We start from the raw sequence: 25,195 nt of genomic DNA, 5'->3' as shown, positions 1-25,195 counted from the left end.
TAAAGAAGGACTAGGTTGGATGGTTCAAAGGTAAGGAACATGCTCCAGTAGAAGCCCGAAAGGGTGTCATGCTTCATCATTGGGCTGCTCCTCATAGGGCTGACCCTGCAATGCCCGACGGGCACCCACGACGAGCAACTTTGCCAGAGATCTTTTTAGAATAGCTATTTTATGAAGTTGGGGTGTGTGAGCTAAAAATGTAGAGTAGATTGGTGATAAAAGTGAAAAAGGTTCATATACGGATGAGCTCCTCCACCAAGCTTCATATTGGCCTAAGCGTGACGCGTTAGGGATTGGGTACTGTGGTTTGATAAATTGCAGAAGACTGTACACTGTCTCCCGCCAGTAACAGAGAAGGCATGCTCCATGGAAGAAACTGCTTTGGATATCTTTAAACAATATAATATGTTAAGAAACCCGAAGCATGCTGCTGAAGTCCTAGGAGATCCTTCTCTGCAGCTCTAGGTTCATTCACTGACCAGGTCACTGCAGAGGTGGGAATCAAACTGCTGGAAGACTTGCGGCAAATGCAGGACATGCTTGAAAACATAGCAACTCACAATGGTGTTCAGTTGAGTTGCACATCAGGAGAGATGTTCTAGCTGTGAGAGATGTTCCAACATCTCTATATTATTCCCAGGGTAATGGTTTGGTTGGGAGGTGGAACAAAACCCTTAACAAAGGTTTGCAGGTGGCTTTGTGCAATGCAGCTTTATGGAGGAGGGCTGTAAACAAATCAGTATGGTGATGTCAGATCACACCTAATAGCATAAGACCCCCGATTGAGACTATGAGGGGCAGGAAGCCCAGAGTGGACTGTTGTGTTGAATGATGAAAATGTATGGAACCAGAAGAAAGTGGTGAAAGTGCCTCAGTGTCTGATGCAACGAGAAAGTCATAGCAAGATGGTAACATCATATATGGCTCCAAAAAGAGCAAGGAGGCACCTTAGTGTGGTCTGAGGATTTTGAAATATATTCACTTTTGCAAATGTGCTACAGATGAATTCACTTTGTGGAATATATACAGATTGTTTGTATTTTTCTTAGAGGAATAAAGAAGTGTAACATTCTGCTGTGCTGGATTAAATAATGTTAGGGAAGCATTTGCGTTCCACTGAGACTGGAATGTGGCAGAGATTCTATGCTCTGCAGCTGGCTGGCAGGCTCCCTCTCTGATGGTCAATAAATAGAGCTCTGTGGTACCCACTGCACCTTTCCTACTTTGTTTCACCAGCCTGTCAATGATTATGTCATATCACACCTGGTGACGTCATCTGGGTGGCGTGGTGAGCAAAAGAACAATGGATTAAACCCAGATCCTTGTGACTGGGGGTGAATGTTTGCTTTGTTTGGCATTCCTTCCATCATTTGTTCCTTTCGCTTTTGTCAGCCTAAGTGGGAAGGGTCTGCCCGTCCGTGGGGCCCTTGCTCACTGTGCCACTGGATTCAAGCTAGCTTGGCTGATATGGGGTGATGCCCCGAAACTGGTCCCGGGATGCTTGTTACCGGTCCAGGCAGGACGTGGCTTGGCAGTTCGGGCTGGACTGTTCCCATGAAGAACTGGGTCAAGACTGATTTGCATGTGGCTGGGTCCAAACTCGGGTGGCATGATGAGCAAAAGAATGATAGATTAAACCCCTCGTGACTGGGTGTGAGTCTTTGCACTGGTCAACATTCTATCCATCGTCTGTTCCTTTCGCATCTGGGGGGTTTATGGCATATGTGCATCTTCCGCCACCAGTGACATTCTGGGGATTCGTCGTTCATGTGCTTACGCTTCGTCTGTAACTCTCTGTCTACATGGGTGTTGACTGTGCCTGACTACTCCCCCTCATGTCACGGACACTGCGCCCAGCGCTCCGTTTTTAACCACAAATGTTTGCCATCAGGTTGGTCTGGTTACTTCAATGGACACACACAAAGCGTACAATACACGGAATACAAGAGTCTGTCACGCAGAATACCAGGACTGGCAGCAGGGGCCATGGTGACATGGAGTGAGGTGGGCACCCTCTCTGGTTGTGTTTGTAAATGTGTCTGTGTATCTGTTAGGTTTTTTTTGCAGTGGTACCTGCACATATGTTGGTCAGTGACTGTAAGGGTATTGGTCTCTGCAGGACGAATTTAGGTGTGTGTGTGTGTGCGCGTGCGTCCACTAAACATTATGGGGCAGATTTATGAGCCCCTTGCGCCTCATTTATGCCGCCGTTGCGTCACTTTTGTGACGCAGCGGCGGCGCAAATCCTGCGCCATGCTGCGGGGTATATACAACGTGACGCATCTGGCAGATGCGTCACGTTGTAAAGCCCTGCGCCACATGTAGGCGTTCTGGAGCAAGGGGGGGCGTTCCGGCGCAGGAACGCCTCCTAAAAGTGGCTGAGTACATCAAAACCCTGCGCCTGCTTGAAGCAGGCGTAAGGATTGACGCAGCATGTAAGGGATAGGGCACCCCGAGCCTTGCTGGAGCTGCGTCGCGCTTGTGACGCAACTCCAGCAATGCGCTGCCTTTCCGACAGGAGATGCGTCACGCATCTGCCCATCCGAGTGCCACGGTGCGCCGCATTGTAAATGCGGCGCATCAATGGTGGCGCACGGGTGGGCAGATGCGTCGCAACTCTTCTGGCGCATCTCTGCTGATTAGCAGAGATGCGCCAGACGTCATAAATCTGCCCCTATGGGGCTTATTTACAAGCCCCTTGCGCCGCCGGTGAGTCACTTTTTCCCATATTAAAAATGACGCACCAGCGGCGCAGGGGCTTGTAAATCTGCCCCTATGTGTGTAGCCTAGTGTGACTACCTGACTCCATTGGTACAGCGCACAACCCCCGGCTGGGTGTCTTGGCGCTGCATGCTCTGAAGTGAAGGATATATTGACTTGATTAATAATTGCTGACAATATTTCAGCATTTTTAACACGGGCAGTTCTCATCAGTAACAGTAGATGGCAGCAATGGATTTGGAAACGAAGGTCACGCAACGGAGACAAAGGGTTGTTGCATCTGCGGCAGTGATGCCTGGCCAGCGGTGAAACCTGTCGGGGCTTCTGAAGAAAACATCCCTCCGCCCGCGGACCCTTCTCCTCACGGAGGCCTCACCACCGCAGCGGGCGCTGAACCCGAGCAGCCTCCTTCCCAGGTAGGGAACGCCCTTAGTGCTCGCTTCAATCCATCAATAGTGGCGTGGAAGCAGGGTACACCTGGACCCATCTGGACCAGTCCCTGATTCGGAAAAAGGATGGAGCTGCCTGCGTAAAGAGACACCGTTTGCCTCTCGTTGGCTGCTGTCAGCATCAGAAATGATGAAGGGGGGGGGGGGGGGGGGGGAGTCTGTGACCAGCCATCGGCGCTCTTGGGGCGTCACCCCCTCACACATTCAGAAGCTCTGGTTTTGAGGCACGTGATATTTCATATGGTCCACCGTGCTCAGTGGGTGTTAGTGGACTGGAGGAACAAGAGCCCCCCACCCCCTTTCCCCATCTTGAATGTATAGTCCGGGGCTAAAAAGGACAGCTCGCCAGGCTTCAATAAATCCGATTTTCAAAGAGACAACTCAGCGGGCCTTGCACCTGCTCTGCCATCACCCATGCAGGAAGTGCTGCTCCAGTCCAGGTTTTCTCCTTCGAATTCTGGGATTTGTAGTCTTGTCTTATAATGAAATGAATACGAGTACAAATCCCAGAGAATCAAAGAAAAACAACCTGGAACGGAGCACCGCATCACACACGGACCTGGTAAACTAGGCAGGGCTGCGCCTGGCGCCCGCGCCCGCAGTTTCGAACCCCGGATGTTGCATAAAGCCTTTCATCCGTCCAGTGAGCTGCACGTCCTTGGGGTGACACTCACACTTATTAATTACAGCGCTTTGAAGATCCCGCACTACGGTGGTGAGCGCTTTGTAATCACTATAGTGCCCCACCTTCATGGAAGAGGCAGCTGACGCCGGTCTGGACACTTTCACCCGCTCCATGGTCTGCCCCCCCCCCCCCCCTTGCTGGTCTGCAATCTTCCCGATACTCCTTTGTATCTAAGGTTTATATGAACAGAGATGTTCAAGCCTTCCTCAAAGGGTTCACGTTATTGAACCGGTATTCCATTATACCTTCTTTATAGCGCTCTGTGTTTTAAAACGTTGTATAATACATTTTCTAACGGAAACCAACGTGCATTGCCCTTAAGTTAGAATATCACAAAGTGTAATCAGCTTTCCATGCTTGCGGGCATATTGTGTTCTAATTTATTGGGGAATGCTAATGTTTGTGATTTACAGCGCGTAGAAACAGCAGAAGCGCTGTAAATGGGGCTATATAACAAGTTATTAAAGGAGGCTTGCCAACAACTTCCGTGTTCCTACATTTCACGTTTGAATACTGTGCATCTTAGCCGTGCCACAAAGAATGAAAGCTGTCACTGTTATACTCATACTGGATCCAGTCCCGACATATTACTTTTATTGACCTGGGTAGGATGAAAGGCTGAGTCTACCCTACTGAGACAAAGAGGAATAAGCACCAATGAAAAGATGATCGCACATCCTCTCTTTTACTCACAGTTTTTTGCCAAACTTGTGGGGGTATTTATGAGAGCTTTGTGTCACTTTTGCACCACGTGAAGTGGTACATACGCGACGCAGGGACTGAATCAGATTTATGAAGCCACGCAAAGCCATGCTGTATTTGCCCCAATCTACCCCCTAGAGGGGCTGAAAGACTGTCTGGAGCCAGGGGGTGGGGCAGTGTGGCCTGATTCCAAGATGGACCTGCCCCCTCCACCTTATTACTTGGCTTCACCCCCTCACCCCCCAGGCATTGGCAGACTGGTGGTAAATGCCCCATTTTGCACCCCTGGGGGCAGAAAGATTGTCTAGGGCACTGGGTGGGAGTTGGTCCAATAACACAATAGGCTGATTCCCCACCCCCTTTATCAAGAATTAAAAATAGTCCCTTGTGTCTAGTGGTGTTTTATGCCCTCTCATTGTAATATTAGGGGTAAACCCACCAATCCCAGGGGGGCAGGAAGACTTACAGAGTCTTTTGTGAGGAAAAAGCAATGTGCCATGCCTGGGATGCCACTCCCTGCCCTACTAATTCCTGGGGTCTAGTGGGCAGATCCCTGCTCAGGAATCACCCTCCTGTTGAAATTCGTGAGCAGAGATCCGATAGGGAGAGGGGCCTCCCCCTTTCAGCAATATCTCGTCCATTGGTACCAGTAATCGGGGGCTGACCTGTGTCTACGAGCGCTGCATAGAAGGCCTTTTACTTTCAGCTGCTACAGGGATAATGTCAATGCACAATGCACGTCATTCATCAAAAAGTGAAAACATTTCAGGCTGTGGGGGAAGCTCTTCTTCAGGGCTTCTGCGAAAATCCAGTTCTTCCATCCTCCCGGGGCAGTGAGGCGGACATGAATGTCACATCCACACCTTTATGGGGCTTCTCACTCTTTGGTTTATCTAGTCGCCATGTTCTGGCTCCTCTTTGGCATCATCATCAAACACATTGAACGTTCTTCCCTTGCAGTAGAAACAGCATTTGTGCATGGCTGGGTTTGCATGCACGAGCACATTAAAGGCCGGTCTCTTGGCTTTGCTAATGCTTGTGTACACACTGTTTGTTATTCAGTTAGTTACCATTTTTAGTGCTGTGTTACCCCCATATTATCGAGTCACACCCTATAGATGCTCAGAGTCCCAAAAGGGGCCTGCTTCCTCTCACTTGACTATGCTAATAGTTAACCCTCTCACACCATGTGCTCGAGCAGAGCCGGCCACCACAATAACTGGCACGGTCGATGCATGGTGCCAGATGGCAAAACACCTGAATATACCTTTCATATACTCTCCTGGGTTGCCCCTCACGTATCATCCCGACCTCTCTCTGCTGCAGGAGAAGGGATTTCGTGATCTCTGTCAAAGAGCCCATATCAGTACGTGGGGAGATCTGTTTCATGAAGGACAACTGCGCACACTGGAACATTTCATGCAGGAAATGACATATTCATCTCTAGATATGTTTTTATATGTGCGACTGCGGCAGGGAATGCGGTCGCTCCTCCCTAACTTCCCACGGGAACCGCAGTGTCTGGGGCCATTACATCAGATGTTAGGATCCAAAGATGGAAAACACCTTGTGTCTGGATTATATCACAAGATACACGCGCATGGAGGGCAGCTTGCTGGCTGAGCTAGGCAGCATTCGGAGGAGGACATAGGACAGAACATTACGGATGAACAGTGGAGATATTGTTGCCTCCAAACAGCGCAGATTTCGGCTAGTTGTAGGCTGCGAATAATACACTATAAATACTTGCACAGATTATACTATACGCCAGTGAAAAAACTCAGATTTAAATTAACGGATAGTGATCGGTGTGAAAGGTGTAAGCAGCCGGGGGCAGGATTTCTACACTTAGCATGGGAATGTGCGAGTATACAGGAATACTGGGACCAGGTGTTCACAGCATTGGGGAAGATGGTTGATATCAGCATGGTCAGAGACCCGCTTATTGCGTTATTAGGATATACCAAACAGATGCCTCACAAATATAGAAAATTCATAGCAGTATCCTTATTGTTGGCAAAGCGGAGGGTGGCATGCAGATGGGGGAGAGGCCGCGCACCGAAGTTTAAGGAATGGTTGGCAGATTTATTGTATTGTCAAGAGCAGAACACCACGTATGCCGAACTGCTGCCCCACGCCTCTAAGCCTAAGGACATCTGGGGGCCGCTACAAGGCTATCTCCGAGCCCAAGATTCTGTGAGCACATCTACCTAATGGGTAGCACCATCATTGAAGGTGATACGCAGTTGTTTGTGGTACGTGTGATTCTGGACTGAGGTACATGTAGAACTGTGATACTGCTCATGAAGCCCATGGGACATCTCCACTTACAGAAGTATGTGTATTTGGATATGTTATTAGACATAGCGTGGAGCATTGGAAACTGATTACTCATGTAGGAAACTGATTATGAGGCCTGATATAAGCCTGCCTTGTTATGTATTGTTAAAAATCAAAAAAGAAAGTTTATAAAAACCCTCTCACACCTGGCTGCACAAACTCTTCACAGCATTTGTCCCTCAAAGTGGGCGCAGAATCTTACTGCTATATATTTCTGCCTTCTTCCTACGAGGCGCAGCACACAAGGTCATCTGATGAACAGGGCAGGTGCCAGAGGAGAAACTTAGAATTCCTTCTCTTGTCAGTGTGAATCAAGAAAGACATGGTACTCCAGGCACACATCTGCTAGCTGCACAAACACACAGTTATCCTGCTTTCGAGGACCGCTTGCACCACACACTGCAGTCATGTAAATGCACAAACTACCCTCATGCTATCATGCAACCAGCCTGCATTGCAGCATGAATAATGCATATGAAAGCCTTGCCCACGCGTCAGTAGCACTGAAAATACCACAACACTGGGAGGGATGAAAGGCTGAGTCGGGTCTGTGAACTGCAGGTTTCTTAAAGGTCTCCAAGGTAAACACTTAGTTCACTATACGATGGTATTGTGCTCATGATCGAGGCTCTGTTTTACATCTCTCCTGTGAGGGTCATTGTGTCTTTCTTCTGTCTTCACAGTGTTTGTTTGCTGTAAGCGCCACTTTCTGAGAAGAAACCGCCTCAGCACAGGTGAGTCACTAAAGGGGGACCATTGTGGATTTAATCGGATTTTTATATGTTGTTCTTGAGTTTAAAAGTGTCTGTCCACTTCACTGATTTGTTTCTGGCTCTTCTGTTTATTGCTGTTTGACCTGCATTCATCTGCCATTGAAGAGGCAGCCCCCTGGGTCCTGCTGCCCCTCAGTTGTAGTTCAGTTCAGCTGCTGTCTATATGAACATGGAACTGTGGACATGTGGTCCGAGGAATGATCGGGTGACAGACATTTCTCATCAGGCGCGCAACGCCCATTGGGCTGAAGGGGCTTCAGCCCCTCCCCCCCCGTGGCAGTCCGGGCTGAGACAGCTTCCTGGGCACACACACAGCCGCACCCCAGTACTTCACCGGTCTTTAGCAGACCATTTACTTGCTAACGAGGCTTTGTTGTTTTTTCACCTCTTCTAAGAGCCCCTGCAGCTCCACTCTGACTATCGCTGGAAGGATCAGCCCCCCAGGCCCGGCTCTAGGATTTGTTCTTTGGGAGGGCCGTAAAGAAGCTTGGGTGGGCCATGAAGGTGAATGGGTACTAGCCCCAAAAAAATAACTCTGGGGCATATCAGCAACAACCGGCGATAATTATCGCTAAGCGCACTTAGCGCTAGGATAATTATCGCCGGCTAGCGTGGATTTTTATCACTGAGATAGCGTGCTATTAACAACGGTCATCTCAAAAGTGATAAAAATCCTAGCGCTAACTGCCTAATGTGAGATTATCGCTAGAAACCCAGCGATAATCCCACGAAGTTTGGCGATAGCTTGCTGATAGGGCCTCACATACTTAGCCATGATATCCACCTTCCATAGGATATCATGGCTAAGTCAGTTTCAAAGCAGGCGTAAGGAAAGTAGCGATAACAGAGGTTATCGCTACTTTTCTTGTCGCTATGCTGCTTTGCGTGAGGCTTGATAATAGGAGAAATGTCGCTTAGCGACATTTCTCCCGTTATTCTGGGGAGGAACGCCCACTTTGCATCTCATTAGAGATGCAAAGATGGGCGTTAGGAATTCAGGCGCTAAGGCAAGCTTTCATGCGATAGCGTGACCTTGCTGATATAGCGATAAAATTCTCGCCTCTTTTCGGCCGAAAACGGCCGCAAAATCAGCGATAATTTTTTATCACTGCCTCGTAGATATGCCCCTCTGTATTTAATCGATCTGATATTTGAAGTATCGAACCTGTCTGCTTTTGTCATTTTTAACAGAATAATCAGCGCCCAAAGTGCTAAATACTTCGCTTTCTCTGGTGTGCTTCCGGCTTTGGGTAGGGGAGGAATGCTGCTTGTCTGATCTTTAAGACTGCATCATGCTCCCGGTCAAGTGCAGTAACAAAAGTGCTTCTGATGACATACATGGCCACATTGCAGCTTTTCATGTTTAAAAAAACTTTGGCAGCTTTTCACTTTGCAAAGCATTGCGATTTAAAAATACGATGCAATCTGCCGAGAATCCTAATTCAGTTTTCAGGATATCAGTGCTGGTCATTTGAGCAACATAGCAGCTACTAAACCCCGGTGACTTAAGACCTCTCCCCAGGCCTGAAAGTGCCCTATATCAATAGTGTCAGTCATTAAAACCAACGATAAGGGAGAGTCCACAGGGCTGCAAACCCCTGAAAAACATTAAGGAGGAAAATGCTTGCTTTTCAGTTCTGAATGCCATTGGGTGGGCCTGGCCCACCCTCTAGAACTGGGCCTGAGCCCTCCCCCCCTGACATTTTTAGTAGCCCCTCCCGAAATGTGTCTCTAGTTGCGCCTGTTTCTCATACACTGCAGTGCATCAACCCATTAGCTATGGAGTATTTTCTGCTGTTGAACTATCACTTGGTCTTGACGTAGAGCCCCTCCCATGACTCTCGGCCCCTCACGGTGATTTTAGCACTGCTGTGATCAACTCTACATCCTTGGCCCCACGTTACCTCTTCCTGGCCCTCCTACCTCTCACACACACAAACTTGTTGAGTCCCCACAGTCTGTGTTGGAAACAGCCACACACGCATGCAGCTCCAGTATTTTCTGAGCATTGTCACCTAGTAAATGTCTACAGGTTTGAAATACTAAAATGTACTTGGTGAAAATGGCAGGGGTGCGGATGTTACCGATGCAGTAAATACCGCAGAGCTCATAACTCCCACCTCTGAAAGTAGGGATTTTTGTTTGAGTCAGAATTTTCTGGCCCACCTGTAAAGAGAGCCACAGGTGAGCATCTCACTGTGAGCGACAAGCGGGCTGCAGCCTCTCTGAGATGCTAAACTGTTATTGTACATATTAGTTACACTCCATTAATGAAGAGCGACAACACAATGTTATGGTGTTTGATGGCCACAATCATTTTTAACGCTATCCTGGAATATTAATCCACAGGGAGGAAAAACACCAATAACTGTTCATAACAGTTGTAATTCTCTGAGCAGCTCATCCATAGATCAGCCAGGGCAATCTTATTGTAGTCAAACAACAAACCTACTCTTCCCAAGATGGAAGGGGTCTCCAGGCATGGTTCTTATCCAAGGGTATTGCACCTCGCACCCAATGGTAGCATCACTACCCTTATATCAAGGAGGTGACACAGGCACCGGTGCCATCATTCTCCATTGGTACCAACAGATGCCGCAGCACAAGCACACCGCAGACCTGCACCTGCCGACACCTACAACCACAGCACAGACCTGCACCTGCCGACACCTACAACCACACCGCAGACCTGCACCTGCCAACACCTACAACCACACCGCAGACCTGCACCTGCCGACACCTACAACCACACCGCAGACCTGCACCTGCCGACACCTACAACCACACCACAGACCTGCACCTGCCAACACCTACAACCACACCACAGACCTGCACCTGCCGACACCTACAACCACACCCCAAACCTGCACCTGCCGACACCTCCAACCACACCCCAGACCTGCACCTGCCGACACCTACAACCACACCACAGACCTGCACCTGCCGACACCTACAACCACACCCCAGACCTGCACCTGCCAACACCTACAATCACACCGCAGACCTGCACCTGCCGACACCTACAATCACACCGCAGACCTGCACCTGCCGATACCTACAACCACACCGCAGACCTGCACCTGCCGACACCTACAACCACACCCCAGACCTGCACCTGCCGACACCTACAATCACACCGCAGACCTGCACCTGCCGACACCTACAATCACACCACAGACCTGCACCTGCCGACACCTACAACCACACCGCAGACTTGCACCTGCCGACACCTACAATCACACCACAGACCTGCACCTGCCGACACCTACAACCACACCGCAGACCTGCAGACACCTTTACCTATATCACCCGCTTGTAGAGGCTATCTATAGCTGCATAATAATGAAAGGTTTGCAGCAGGATGTACAACGCAGAATCTCAGCTGATGCTACCGAGCCTTGCAATAACCAGACTTCCTTACACCGTCTAAACATTGCTGTATCTTGGCCACATTATCTGGGGTGATGAAAGGGCCCCATAACCCGAAATCACTTATTGGATGAGGGCAAAATCTGATTGAGGTCCACTTATGAGCAATTCAATTACCCACTTAGCGAGGTAAAGACGCCTTTGGCTATCAGCAGGTGTTCCTTCAAACCAGCATATGCCCCCCTGCACCCACCACAGGGAGCTCTCTCTGGCCCCTCCCAGGTCTAGGCAGGAGGCTCTATGAAGTATTCTTATGGTGGGGCAGCTTTAAGGGCAGAATGTGCTTGGGCGCTCCATATGGAATGTGGAGCTCCAGGCGAGGCAGCTGATGCCGTCGCACCGTGGGGTTCAGTTCTAGGTGACGTGCCTCGTCACAATAAATGCTAATTTAAACAGCATCTCTTGTGGATGGATTCCTTCACTGGAGACAAGTGGTTTAAACACTGAACCCTGTCTACTGGCAAAACAGTGTGGGACCAAAAATACCAGAATCTCTGAGGTTGATATAGATGCGACAAGTTTAAAGGAAAACAGCGAGCTGTGACTTTATTAGCTATTACAAAGGCTGGGTCGGTGCTGGGACGAAGCTAAAGTGAAGATTTATTGAGCGTAACTCATAATAACACGATCATTGTCATGACGCGCTCAAGCGCTCACATGAACCGCCATTACAGCGTGGAATGTGAGGATAGCGCCTCGTGTCGCTGGATTGTCTCTTCTGTTACTGTGCACGAGGGAAAATAACTGCACCCCATACTAAAGAAGTAGAAGGAAGAGGAACAGGCGCAGCAAAATGATTCTACACTATTACAAAGCAATGCCATTCATCCAGCTGCGGTGCCTACGTTTATTATTTTCATTATTTGTATTGGACTTGTGTTTGAGGGTCTGTGTATTATGGAATCTGTGAGAGCACCACCAATGTTTCTGCAAAACCCTGGGCAACTGGTAATGTTGTTGGAAGATTGGAAGGATGCTTCTGAAGCATAATCAGAGGCAGTCGGTGGCGACATGTTTGTCCCCAAACGTAAATTGGCATTACTCAAACATCATTTAGGGGTAGAGGGTAGAACATTTCAAGAATCTTACCATCTCCTGATATTTAGGATGATGACGATGATGAGGAGGAAAAAACTTAATGTGATGGTAGAACGGCATGAATTGGCCACGAGTCAAAACCCAGGTGAAAATATAGAACAGTATGTAGGATGTTTGTGGGTGTTAGCGGCATCATGCAAGCTTAAGGATTTGCATGTAGTCTGAAAATTCATTAAAAATTACTAAGTATAGGTGAACATACTCTGGAAAAGACCATGGCTGTTGCAAAGAACTGGAAGAGGCCTCCTCCTACATCTCAGTTTTAAAATCATAGAGTAAGTCTGTACTGAAATCTGAAAGTAAAGAGTCGCAAGTCAATTGTTGTGAAGTAGGTTTTCAAGCGGTGAATGTTGTGAATAAAAAAAAAGATTTGTGCAAATCTAAGTCTTCTGTTGACTACATAAGAAGGAAAAAACACTGGGGCATATCAGCAACAACCGGCGATAATTATCGCTAAGCGTACTTAGCGCTAGGATAATTATCGCCGGCTAGCGTGGATTTTTATCGCTGAGATAGCGTGCTATTAGCAACGCTTATCTCAAAAGCGATAAGAATCCTAGCGCTAACTGCCAAAAGTGAAATTATCGCTGGAAACCCAGCGATAATCCCACGAAGTTGGGCGATAGCTTGTTGATAGGGCGTCACATACTTAGCCATGATATCCACCTTACATAGGATATCATGGCTAAGTTAGTTTCAAAGCAGGCGTAAAGAAAGTAGCAATAACAGAGGTTATCGCTACTTTTCTTGTCGCTATGCTGCTTTGCGTGAGGCTTGATAATAGGAGAAATGTCGCTTAGCGACATTTCTCCTGTTATCCTGCGGAGGAACGCCCACTTTGCATCTCATTAGAGATGCAAAGATGGGCGTTAGGAATTCAGGCGCTATGGCAAGGTTTCACGCGATAGCATGACCTTGCTAATATAGCGATAAAATTATTGCCGCTTTTCGTCTGAAAACGGCCGCAAAACCGGCGATAATTTTATATCGCCGCCTTGTAGATATGCCCCAAAGTGTTTTAGGTGTGGGAGTTTTAAGCATGTGGCTACATGTCAAACATGTCCAGCTGCAATGGCCAAGTGTTCTCGATGTAAAAGGTCTGGGCATTTCTCTGGAGTACACAAGGCTAACATCGATGGTCTGCAGGGGGAGATAGAAGAGGCAACATTTTGATTCAAATGACTGGGGAGGACTCATCAGAGAATGACTGTGGGGCATATCAGCAACAACCGGCGATAATTATCGCTCAGCGCTCTTAGCGTGAGGATAATTATCGCCGGGTAACATGGATTTTTATCACTGAGATAGCGTGCTATTAGCAACGCTTATCTCCTCAGTGATAAAAATCCTCACGCTAACTGCCTAACGTGAGATTATCGCTGGAAACCCAGCGATAATCTCACGTTAGCTTGTTCATAGGGACTCACAACCTTAGCCATGATATCCACCCTCCATAGGATATCATGGCTAAGTCAGTCCTGGAGCAGGCGTAAGGAAAGTAGCGATAACAGGGGTTATCACTACTTTTCCTGACGCTATGCTTCATAGCGTGGGGCTTGATGATAGGAGAAATGTCACTTAGCGACATTTCTCCTGTCATGTTAGGTCAGGAACGCCCACTTTGCATCTCATTAGAGAAGCAAAGCTGCGCGTTAGGAATCCCCACGCTAAAGCAAGGTTTCACGCGATAGCGTGACCTTGCTAATTAGGCGATCAAATTATCGCCGCTTTTCAGCAGAAAACGGCCGCTAAAGCGGCGATAATTTATTATCGCCTCCTTGTAAATATGCCCCAAAGTTTTTTGTTGTGAGTGAGTTGGATTCACTTAGTAGAATTTTACACACTGAAATGGATGAACAAAAGGTACTGAATGTTCAGGAAGCTTACAATCCTCCCAAATGCAGAGTAATGATTGCTGGAGTAAGCGTGGAGATGTGGGCCTAATGTGGGCCTACTCCTGCTCACCCTACATTATAATTGAAATAGATACCTACCTTAAATTACCTGATTTGACTTTGGAAAATACCCATGCAACTCCTGTAGGTTATTGTGGTGCAAGGTTACCCACGTAGGGTTGCTTTGATCTCAATTACATTTCAAGAACAAATCTATTATAGACAAAGTGTATGTGGTAGGAAAAGGTAAAATGCTGTTGAGATGTACAGAGCAAAAGAAGTTTGGAATAGTGCTTAATCAAAAACATCCTGTGATAGTGATAGTGATCAATATAACCGAGACAGATGAATGGAAGAGTGCATTCCCAGAGGTGTTTCCGAATAAGCTAAGCAAACTAAAGGGTTTACACATCAGGTTATTCCTAAGAAGGGTTCAACTCCTAAAGTCCATTAAGTGAGGGGAGTTCCCTTGGCCATGAAGTAAGCATTGACTACATAACCAGTAAAGAGCGGCATGGCTCATGGTTCGCGGCGCAGGCGTAGGGGGGGTGGAGGGGTTGCGCAGCAAGGAGTTGTTGCGCATGCTGCAAATTAAAAAAACATTAAAAAAAGAAACGTACCTTGCCGCTGGGTCCAGCGTCTCTGCTCCTGCTCTCCTTGCAGAACTCGAGGGACAGGAAGCAGCCCCCACTGACCAATCACAATGCTGCAATGCAGCGTTGTGATTGGTAAGCACCCAGGCTCCCTGACCAATCACAACGCTGCAGTGCAGCGTTATGAGTGGTCTGAGTGTCCTGGCTGGACGATCAACCAGGGAATGGGGGCCTGGGCATGTTCTCCACTCAGGCTGTAATGCAGCCCGCATGGAGAATGGGGAAGTGCGCATGACTGGTTTGGGTGGCCCGAGAGGGCCGACCAAACAGTCATTGAGCACTTAGGAGTGGGCAAACCACTCCTCCCCTGCCCTGCTCCAAGAGCAAAGCAGCCGTGCCCACCCGCCCGCCCTCAAAGGAAACATAAAATCATGATAAGTCACAGTTATTATCATTTTATATTTCCTTTACTTTGCACTGCTCAAAAGCAGTGGGGCGACACTACTCCGCCATAGCGGCAGATCTGCCACTGTGCATAAGTAGAGAAATTGTGCTCTGAAGGGATTATCGAGCCGATAGTGACATGAGAATGGCCGAGTCCCATTGTATTAGCAAGGAAGGCCAATGGCAAGGCCCACGTGTGTTGATTTTCACGACCTCAGCGATAGTATATGGGTGGATCGCAGCCCGTTACCGAATATAAACCGCATAGTGAGCACTTTAGAAGAGGGAAGGTGGTTTACAAAACTGGATCTGTCAAAAGATTACTACCAGATTGTTTTGCAGCCCTGTTAAGAGACATCTGACTTCATTTGTAACACCACAAGGGGCATTTCGATATTCAAGGATGCCCTTTGGTTTGGCCTCTGCAGTATTCCAGCGTGTCCTGCAGAGATTTCTGGAAAGGATAGATCATGTCACTGGGTTCCAGGATGACATTTAATTTCAGGGAAGAACAAGGAAGACCATGATGGTATCAGAATCAGAATAACTTTATTGATGTGCCAAAAGTTCTCAAAAATAGCAATAAAAACAGGCAGAGCTTACACGGTCATTTCAATGCGATTTCAGTTGACATGACACAAATCTTATATGAAAATACATTGCAATAGTACAACTCCTATATAAATACAAATATGTAAAAACAAAGAGATATAACATTATTCAAAGTGCATTGTACGATGTGACCGCACAGTGGCTCGCAGGAAGGAGCTGACATAAAACAGGCCTCCTAATCAGACAATTTTTCCAAAAAATAAAAAGCTTGGGCTCACTCTCTAATATTCAGAGATTTCATAAAAGGAATTAAGAGCAGATTGGTAAATCTTTTATAAAAAACACAAAAAAGGTGAAATGCATCATCGATTGCCCAGACCTATCATCGCAGGGGCACAAGCTATATTCACAATTCCTAGGAAGCCCAGCGGAAAACAAAGTAGGTACTTAATTGTATCTGTGGTAACAATAGAGATGGTGGTATAGGTGATAGGTTACTGGTGCCTAAAGGTAAATTCACCAAATATTATCAATAATAACTATTAGTTTATATTGGTGCTTAAAGGTTAGAGAGAGCCACCCGCCTCTCTAAAGTTTGTGGCAAAAAGCAACAAAGAAATGTGCATTAAACACCCAAGCACACATAGAAATTGTTATTGAAATGTCTTCATATGACATAGTATCATGCAATGTACAAAGAATCAATCCATTTCTTTCTGTTTTTTTCTTTGTTTTTCCTTATATTTAATAGTTCTTCATGTTTTCAGTCAATATGCAGTTCCCAAGCCAACACGTGTTTTGTCGCCTCAGTAGGTTGTACATGCGACTTGATCACGGCTAGGTAGAGAATAATATATATTTCATTTAGTTACATTAGTTGTTGCTCGCGATTATTTATTACTACTCATAAGAAAAGGGAAAACATACATGTATCGATAGGCAAGTACTAAGCGTAAAAGTTAAAATCCAATGATTACAAAAACACCTACTTGAAGTGAGGCGATAATTCCAAGCCACACTGGTTCTGTGGCGTGAGGAGAGAACCCAGTAAGGACTGTAGGGCCGTAATCCATTAAGTGTTCTTGACTTTTTAAACAATTTTCATATCTATTGGGGTAATGGTCAAGACAAAAGGGGAAAAGTACCTCCATGTACAACCAACTGAGGCGACGAAACACGTGTTGGCTTGGGAACTGCATATTGACTGAAAACATGAAGAACTATTAAATATAAGGAAAAACAAAGAAAACAAGCATTGGCATAGCCAATAGGTCTCGCATTTATACGAGTTTGAGCTATTGGCATTGTAAGTGACTATGCCTTTTATTTATGTTTTGGTTTTAAAAATATAAATAAAAGGCATTGTCATTTTCAATGCAAATAGCTTAAACTCTTGCAAAAGTCCAGGTGCAAGTAAGGACTGGGGAGGAGGGGAGACGACTTGCTAGAACATGCACTCTCATGGAGCACAACATCAATAAAATGTAAATTATCTCCCAAAGCCTTCACTGTGCTGTATAATGGCTATCACTTGTAGATGGGAGAATATTATTACTAGCGATCACTTGAGCTGAATCCTTTCTTGTACATATGACTGCAGAGTGGCCCAAGTAAACCTGCTTATATACTCTAGTTTGGGAAGAAGAGAAATAGATCGACCCCCTCCACTTGTCTCTTTGACACCGATTGCAACTTAATAAGGCACTTGCCACCTGTGCTGTTGTAAAAAATTATGTAACACACTTGGAAAAGCAAACCGTGTGCTGGAAGCAGTACAAACCTGGAGTTCTTATCAGAGAGGGCAGGTAGGTACCTGTCTGAATAACATGCTTGTCCATGAATTCGGACACAACAGATGCCCAGAGGATTGCGGTCCTTCCTGTACAAAGAATTCAAGTTTTTACTCGCGACATGGAGGCACCTATTTCAAAATACTCACATTTTCTTTACTTAGTAGAAACACACACCGTAATAAAGACCGATGCGGCACAATGACTTGCAGTGTCAGGTGTAAAAACCCATACATGTGGCGATATAAACGAGCAATAGACTATGCAAAAAAGATTAATGCACTCTTATAGCGATATAACAAATGGAAAACACCTATAACGTGAAAAAGAAAAGATGAATGACTAATTAATACGGGCGTATATTACTAACAGCCACACACACCTGTAAAATGCACACAAAAAAACAGTCCAAACAATTTGGCAAGTACAGGATATCGCAGAACTTCAAGGATGTGAGGATTAAGGGGAGTTACCTGCTGTTACTGTGCAATAAAGAAGCAAACAATAGGCAGCTCAGTGTGATGTTGTATAAGCACACATCACACCGCTGTGCTATCTTTGAAAGTCTATGGCTCCGAGTGTGCCGATACGGTTATTTGGGTTAAGGCTTTGGGAAGGTGTACCGCTCCCCGCTCTCGAGGCAGTTCACCTGTGATGTCCGTGCCCAGAGGTAGGTTTCTGTGCCTTCCTGCCTTTGCTGCACTCTGCCATTGCTAGAGTGAAGGCTCGCATTCCGAGTGGGGGGAGGGAGGGCTCCTAATGCGAAGCGGGAGGGGGGGAGTAAATTAACTTCAAGACGTATACCACGGTGTGCAAAAGAAATAGAGAGGGGGCTCTTAATGCGAAGCGGGGGGAGAAAAAACTTCAAGGAGCACGCCATGGCCTGCTAAAGTTTGTTGCACTCTGCCATTTCTAAAGTGAAAGCGTGCATACAGAGTGGAGGGGAGATAAAAATGTACTGATCCCGAGGACGTTTACCTGCGATAACCGTGCCCAGGGGTAGGTTTCCACGCCGTCCTGCCTTTGTTGCACTCTGCCATTTGTACAGTGAAAGCACACATATGGGGGGCTCTTAATGCTAAGCCGGAGGTGAGGAAGCAAAAGAGCTCCAAGGAGCATGAGTGAGTACTACTCATGACAGATATAGGAGCACCACTCCTGAGCCATGGGCAGTGAGTACTACTATTGAGACTGGGGCAGTGAATACCACTTCTGGGAGGGGCGCAGTGACAACCAACCCTGAGAGAAATAGGCAGTGACTACCACTCCTGAGAGAGACAGATGCAGTGGGTACCACTCATGAGAGAGAGAGAGACAGGGCAGTGAGTACCTCCTCTGACAGGGACACAGCAGCGGCGAGGACCACACGAGAGAAGGGCACGCGGGCAGTGGGTTTCACATCCGAAGAGAAGATGGCGTTTGCGTACCAAGCCAGAGGGAGATACAGCATCTATGAGTGCCACACCTGAAGGGACCCGGCGTGGGCAGTACCAGACTAGAGGTGAACACAGGCGCACTGATTTCCACACGAGAGGCACGCGGCTGTGAGCATCACATCTGAGAGGTGCGGTCGGTGAGAGCCAAGCCGGAGAGGAACACGGGGACAGAAAGCACCATACCAGTGAGGGAAAGAGAGACAGTCACACCAAACGAAGGAAGGGGGTGACCACTCCAGGAAGGGACGCAAGGTCAGTGAAAACCACTCTTGTGAGAGACACAGGGGCACTGAGTTACATGCCGAGTACCTCACATCAAAGGATGCAATTTAGTAAGAGACAGCACCCGAGAGAGGCACAGGGGAAGTGAATATCAAAATTTAAGGTAGATACGGGGGCACTGAGTACCACACTTGAGAGAGACACGGGGACAGTGAGTGCCACTCATGAGAGAGACACAGAGGCAGTGAGTATCAGAAAAGGAAGTGAGAGAGACAGAGGCGGAGAGAATACAGATAAGAGCAGAGAGAAAGAGACAGGAAGAAGACATTCGCAGAGACAAAAGAAATAGAGAGGGAAAGTAAAAGAGGACGAGAGTGAGAGGGGTGAAACTGAAGCTCAGAGAGACAAGCGCGCGCGCCTCGCGCTGAAAGTTTAAACAAGCTAATTAAAACAAGTAGCAGGCGGCAGCGAAAGCGATTTTGCGATCGCTATTGTTGGTACTGGGGAGCCATGGACCAATCTCGGCGTCAGCTCAAAAGCCTGTGATTCTGGGCGAATCCCTTAATCTCCCAATGCCTAGAAATAACAAACACACGAAAAGAACAAGCGCGCACTGAAGCTGACGAAGTGGGAGGGGGAGTGGGGGCGGGCACGCAGGCTGCCAAATGGTGCGATGAATCACGGCTAAAGTGAAAGCAAACAAGTGGTTGCAGGACTCCAAATGGTGCGCGCGCCCGGACGGGTCACATGCACTGTAGTTGGAGGCCTGCAAAGCCACTGTTTGCACTTCCAAAACGCGCTTACTATAAGTCTCGCCAGAACAGCGCTAAAGCGCTGGTCAGGCGAGACCTAAAAACAGAAAGAAATGGATTGATTCTTTGTACATTGCATGATACTATGTCATATGAAGAAATTTCGATAACAATTTTTATGTGTGCTTGGGTGTTTAATGCACTTAATTGTATCTGCCCTTAAACTAAAAAGTAAGCATCATTCTCATGCCCAATTGGTTGGGATGTATCAGGGATCAAATGCAAGTAAACTGCAACAGTGGGCTTTAGCACTTCCATATTTAACCTATTAAACCAGGGCTAAGCAAATTAAAACCCTTGCATATGCTTTCCATTTAGGTTGCCACTCAGGCGGGTTTGAGGACGGCATGGCTTAACACAGTCTCTTGGAAGGTTTTCTTTACATAGGCTAACCATGGGATAGAGAAATCTCTCTCATATTTGACACACTCACTTATAATGTCTCTTAAAGGGTCTCCTCCTCGGTTCTCCAAATGGGTAGCTACAACAGTGGTGGACGTGTTCTGACACGATCACTCAGATAATTTTGACCCAGCTCCGTATGACAAATACAATGGGAAGAGGATCAAGGAACAGACAGAATTTTCTTCAGAAGGTTTTCCTCCACCTGTATAGCTGCACGATCTGACATACCCCTAATCTCAGTCTCATAGGTTGCCTCAGGGACACATTGGGGGGTGCATATCTGAGCATTGCAGAGAGTGCCCTTTCCCAGGAGGTTGGGGAGACTGAGGAGTGAACCAACTGCCCCGGATAGCTTCATCCTACAGTGGGTAATGTTTGGTGCCCATGAGCCCGCGGCATCAAAAGTTACCCCTAGGTAAGAACAAGAGCTAGTGCTTTGTAAACGGTATGTGCCGATTGCAAAACTTGAGAGCTGAGTACACTTAGGGCTGCACACCATAACATAGGATTTGGAGAAATGAGTCTGTAAATCTAGGGCGGCAATAAATTGTATGAAGGAGTGCACCAGCAGACGCAGTGCTTTTGGGGTACGGTCCATCAGCACGGCATCATCGTCGTATAACAGTATTGGGAGTGAGGCACCATTTACCTTTGGGACGTCAGGGGTACAAGAGGATAAATATGGACTGAGCTTGTTAATGTACAGGATGAACAAAAAAGGGGAAAGCACACAGCTTTGCCGCATACCACGTCCAATCTTGATTTCATTGGAGACCTCATCATTTGGGCCAGATCTTATCCTGGCCCTCACATTCTCATGCAAAGATGCTAAAAAGTGTACAACTGCCTCAGGCATCCCCAATGAGAGAAGGAGTCGCCACAGCTTTAGGCGATTAACACAGTCAAACGCAGAGGACAAGTCCATAAATGCAAGATATAGAGACGTTTACTTCGATTCTGTGTACCTGCCTGTGGTTACTTTTAAATTCAGACATTGCTCAGTGGTGCCTATGTAGTTTCTAAAGCCATACTGACAAGAATATATTATTGCGTTTCCGCTGACCGTTCAACGATCCTGTTATATAAAACTCTTCCCAGGATTTTAACAGCAGTATCGATCAGTGAAATAGCAATTTGGCAATGACCGGTTCCCTTTCTTAAAGATTGTAATAATAGTGGATGTAGCCCAAGAACCCGGTACTGGCGAATGTTTGAGATTATTAAAAACATGAGTCCGCAATGGGGCCCAGAGTTCAGTGTTGCATTTAATCAAATCGATTGGGACTCCATCCGGGCTGGGGGCCTTTCCACCAGCACTCTGTTGAATAGAGGCAACAACTTTGCATATGGTGGCCTGTATATCTGGGTAGATGCTAACCTTCGGCTTAAACTGTGTTGTTGTTATTGAAGTACAAAAAACACATAGGAACTAACTTTTCCCCTATTCTCTCCCTCATCTCTCAAGCAAGACAAAACCAACCCCAGGTTCTCATTTAATACTTCACAGAGGAATTGGGTTGGATTCTGAAGTTTCCATACCACTCCAAGGTTGTCAGTGGATGAATGTATTTTGCCAACCTCAGCGCCAAAATTAAATTTCACCCTGGATGGTACAGCCAGTGCTACATTGATGGGTTTATGGTCTCTGAAATATGAGAAAATTATGTCACCACGCACTAGTGAGTTACTTAGACTATTGACAGTAAAAATGTACTCGATTACAGATTAACTGCCCCTACCTCTTAATGTGGGTAACCCCAGGTCACTAATGCTGACCTCATCCATCCCATTATACAGGTCAAATGATGAGAGGAAGGTCTCTAACTCCTTACCACTCTGATCCAATCCCTCTGGAGCATAATTATTATTCTGTAAAATAGAATGAGGGGACAGCCTAACATTAAAATCCCCAGCTAAACACAAGTACACCTGGTGCCCTTTTTCAGTTGCTTTACCCAAAAGAAAGCCAATGTATTTAAACAAACCAGGGAACCTTGAATTTGGAATATTATCAAAGTCATCATTATAGAAGCTAATCAGATACGAGGTCAGGTCCCCCTTAAAAAGCACAGCTTGAAAATCACTACCTGGGGTATCCAGACCCGTAGCATGGCCACCAGTCAACAAATGTATCCAAACAGACAGGCTCCCAGAAGCACGCCAGAACGAGAGACACTGAAACCCATCAGACACAAGAGGCTGGAGAGCCCAGCGTTCCTGCAGCATCGAGATATCCTAATGTCTTACGAAAAGCTGCCAGTCCAGAAGATGTATCTTAGAGCGAAGCCCTGCGATATTCCAGCTTAAAATTCATGGAAGGAACACATACATTTGGAGTGACTCTTGGGGGGCTTGTGGTGAGGGATTGAGGTATAGCCGCAACCTGATTAGACGTGATCTTATTCGTAATAGGCCTATCCCCCCCCCCCCAAAGTCAATCAATTTTGGTAAGACCTGATAGGGCTGCCTACATGTTGGTACATTCCAGGACTGGAATGGGCTGGGAGGAATGACACATAGATGTAGACATTATCCACATAAAATGCTTACAGAAAACCCCCAGTGGTAATGAGGCTATCTTTAAATTAGCAAAGTTGCCCTCCATATTAGACCTTAATACATTCCTGACACAGGATGGATCTAAAGTTTTTCATGATGCAATCTCCCTCTATATATTTGACTGAGTGCCCCCACCCAGCTCACCCTGCACAGCATTAGTATCTCATTGCACCCTGTGAAATTAAAATGGACAACCCTGTTATGCAGCTGTTCCCATGATTCAAATTGATTGCGCTTTAAAGGGTGCACTCCGCTGAGAAACAGCACATTAGGGCACGCTACAGGGGGTAGTGAATGAGTTGAATGAATTTTATTATTAATTGTTCAATTAATTAAAATCATTACAGTAAAAGCGAACGCTGTATAGAAGAATAGAGAATATAAAAAGAAAGACTCGTGTTTATAATTGGTAAGAATGCCTCCCTCCCCCCGGCACCCTCTCGATCAACCGGCACCTGAGTTTGTAATCATAGTCATGTGCCCTTGCGCAAATTTGTGCATCCCCCAATATTCTGTAAAAGTCATTCTACTAAAAACACATCATTAGAAACTTTTAAAAAAGCGCAATCTTGATAGGGCTAATAAAAGGGGGGCAAGTTCCACAGTGCTCATCGGGGACCAGTCTGCTTGCTTCCGCAGGGTTTGACGTACCCATTGCTGCAAGTCTTTATTCCGTTGACAATACAGATCGGGCGCAGGAGCCGCCGACGTTCGTTGTGAAGGTTTGGGGCAGCAGCATAGGAGATGGAACCAAGATTCCCTCATGTAGGAGCACAGCCTGCAATTTGTGGTTTCCGCCCTGCGGGCCCATACAGGGTTAAAATCAGCGATTCCTAGTGTGATTAGTCTCATTTAGAATATTTTGCTGCAGGCTTGTGGTGTGAGAGCCTCGCTTAGGTAGGGTTAGGCTTTTCTTGCCATGTAAGAGTTGTTCAATGGATCAAGGTGGGAGCTTGAGCGGAGAGACTTAGTGTCTTGATCAAAAGATATTTTGTGCACTTGTCTATTTATTGCTTTTTTCCAAGAATTCAGTGGGATTTTCGAGGACTGTAGACTTGCTTCCTCTACCTTCAGTATATTGATGGCTTTGCCAAGGCCTGTGTGCCAGGCCGAGCCTGTCTCCTCAAAAATGTATCTCAGTTGGTGTCTTAAGGAGTCGACTGCAGCCCTTAGAATCCTTAGATGTAACTTTATGCGCTCCCCCTGACACGTCAGGTCTGGCAACGTGAGTCCTAGCTCCAATCTCAGCCTTGATTTCCTGGCTGACCTCGGTATGAGGAGCACTGATTTATATGCTTTGGCTTGGGCTGACTTTAAGAAGGCGTCCAGTGACCCTGGGAAGGCCTGATGGCCGTAGCTGATGGCTGGGAGCAATTTCGCTTTAAGGACAGTCAGTATTGGTGCGGCAGAAGGGCTTATCAAGTGTTGGCTCCGTTGTTTTATCAAGTGCGTAACATTGTTGGCCTTGGAGGTCTGATGTTTCTGATGGACGTTCGCCTTGGCCCGTTCTGAAAGCCAGACCCCCAGGTAGTTGTATGAAGCCACTGTGCTGCTTTGAAAGTTTCCCAGTAACCACAGTGCTTTCCTTTTAAGATGGTAGCTCCCAAAGATGATTACCGTGGTCCTCCTCTGGTTGACTGTCAGGAAGTTGTCCTTATTAAAACGATCCAGCGCATTTATGGCTCTTTGTAGGCCCACTTTAGTGTGGTCCATTATAGCTGTATCATCAGCATATTGTAACACCGGCAGCCTCACACTTCGTAGCTTAGGTGCTACTAAATTGGCACCTTTCAGAGCATCCCCCAGATCCGCGGTATACAGTTTAAAAAGGATGGGGGCCAGCACACAATCCTGTTTGAGCCCAATATTTGTTGCCATTTTGGGGGACACTGTGCCTGCGCTTGTTTTAACCCGCACCCAAGTGTCTTCATATAAGGATCTAATTGCCTTCAGGAGTTTGGATGGAATGCCCCAGTTTTCTAATTTCCACCAAAACCTTCTGTAGTCGACAAAAAAAGTTTTTGTTTTTTCTTCTTTGCTGCCTGGGATGATAGATAAGCTAACGCAAGCACATTGTCCAGGGTCGACGACTGTGACCTAAAATAGAAAGGAATAATACCTTTTTCTTCAGCTCAAGTCTCTAGATCCTTCAGTAGGAGGTGAGCATAGGTCTTAGCTTCGAGATCAAGAAGGGCGATGAGCCTGTAGTTTGATGGCTTTGAACGATCGCCCTTTTTAAAAATGGGGACCAATAAAGAGCCCCTCCAGGAATCTGGGGTCTTGGCTGACG

General features: G+C 46.7%; 1 protein-coding gene across 2 annotated transcripts in view; it reads left to right on the top strand.

Annotated features, from left to right (window-relative positions):
* Positions 1–25,195, top strand: part of LOC146863354 (uncharacterized) — a 237,333-nt gene that overhangs the window by 192,402 nt on the left and 19,736 nt on the right. The window contains exons 1-2 of one of the 2 annotated variants that reach the window (XM_085642786.1): positions 3,002–3,137; positions 7,581–7,631. The gene's annotated coding sequence lies outside the window, so the exon portion shown is untranslated. Of the gene's footprint in view, positions 1–3,001; positions 3,138–7,580; positions 7,632–25,195 lie in introns of those variants that run through there. The other variant, XM_085642787.1, reaches the window with a different exon arrangement.

This window comes from Triturus cristatus, chromosome 2_2 (assembly GCF_964204655.1).
Source record: "Triturus cristatus chromosome 2_2, aTriCri1.1, whole genome shotgun sequence".
NCBI lineage: Eukaryota > Metazoa > Chordata > Amphibia > Caudata > Salamandridae > Triturus > Triturus cristatus.
This window is presented reverse-complemented; position numbering and strand designations above follow the sequence as displayed.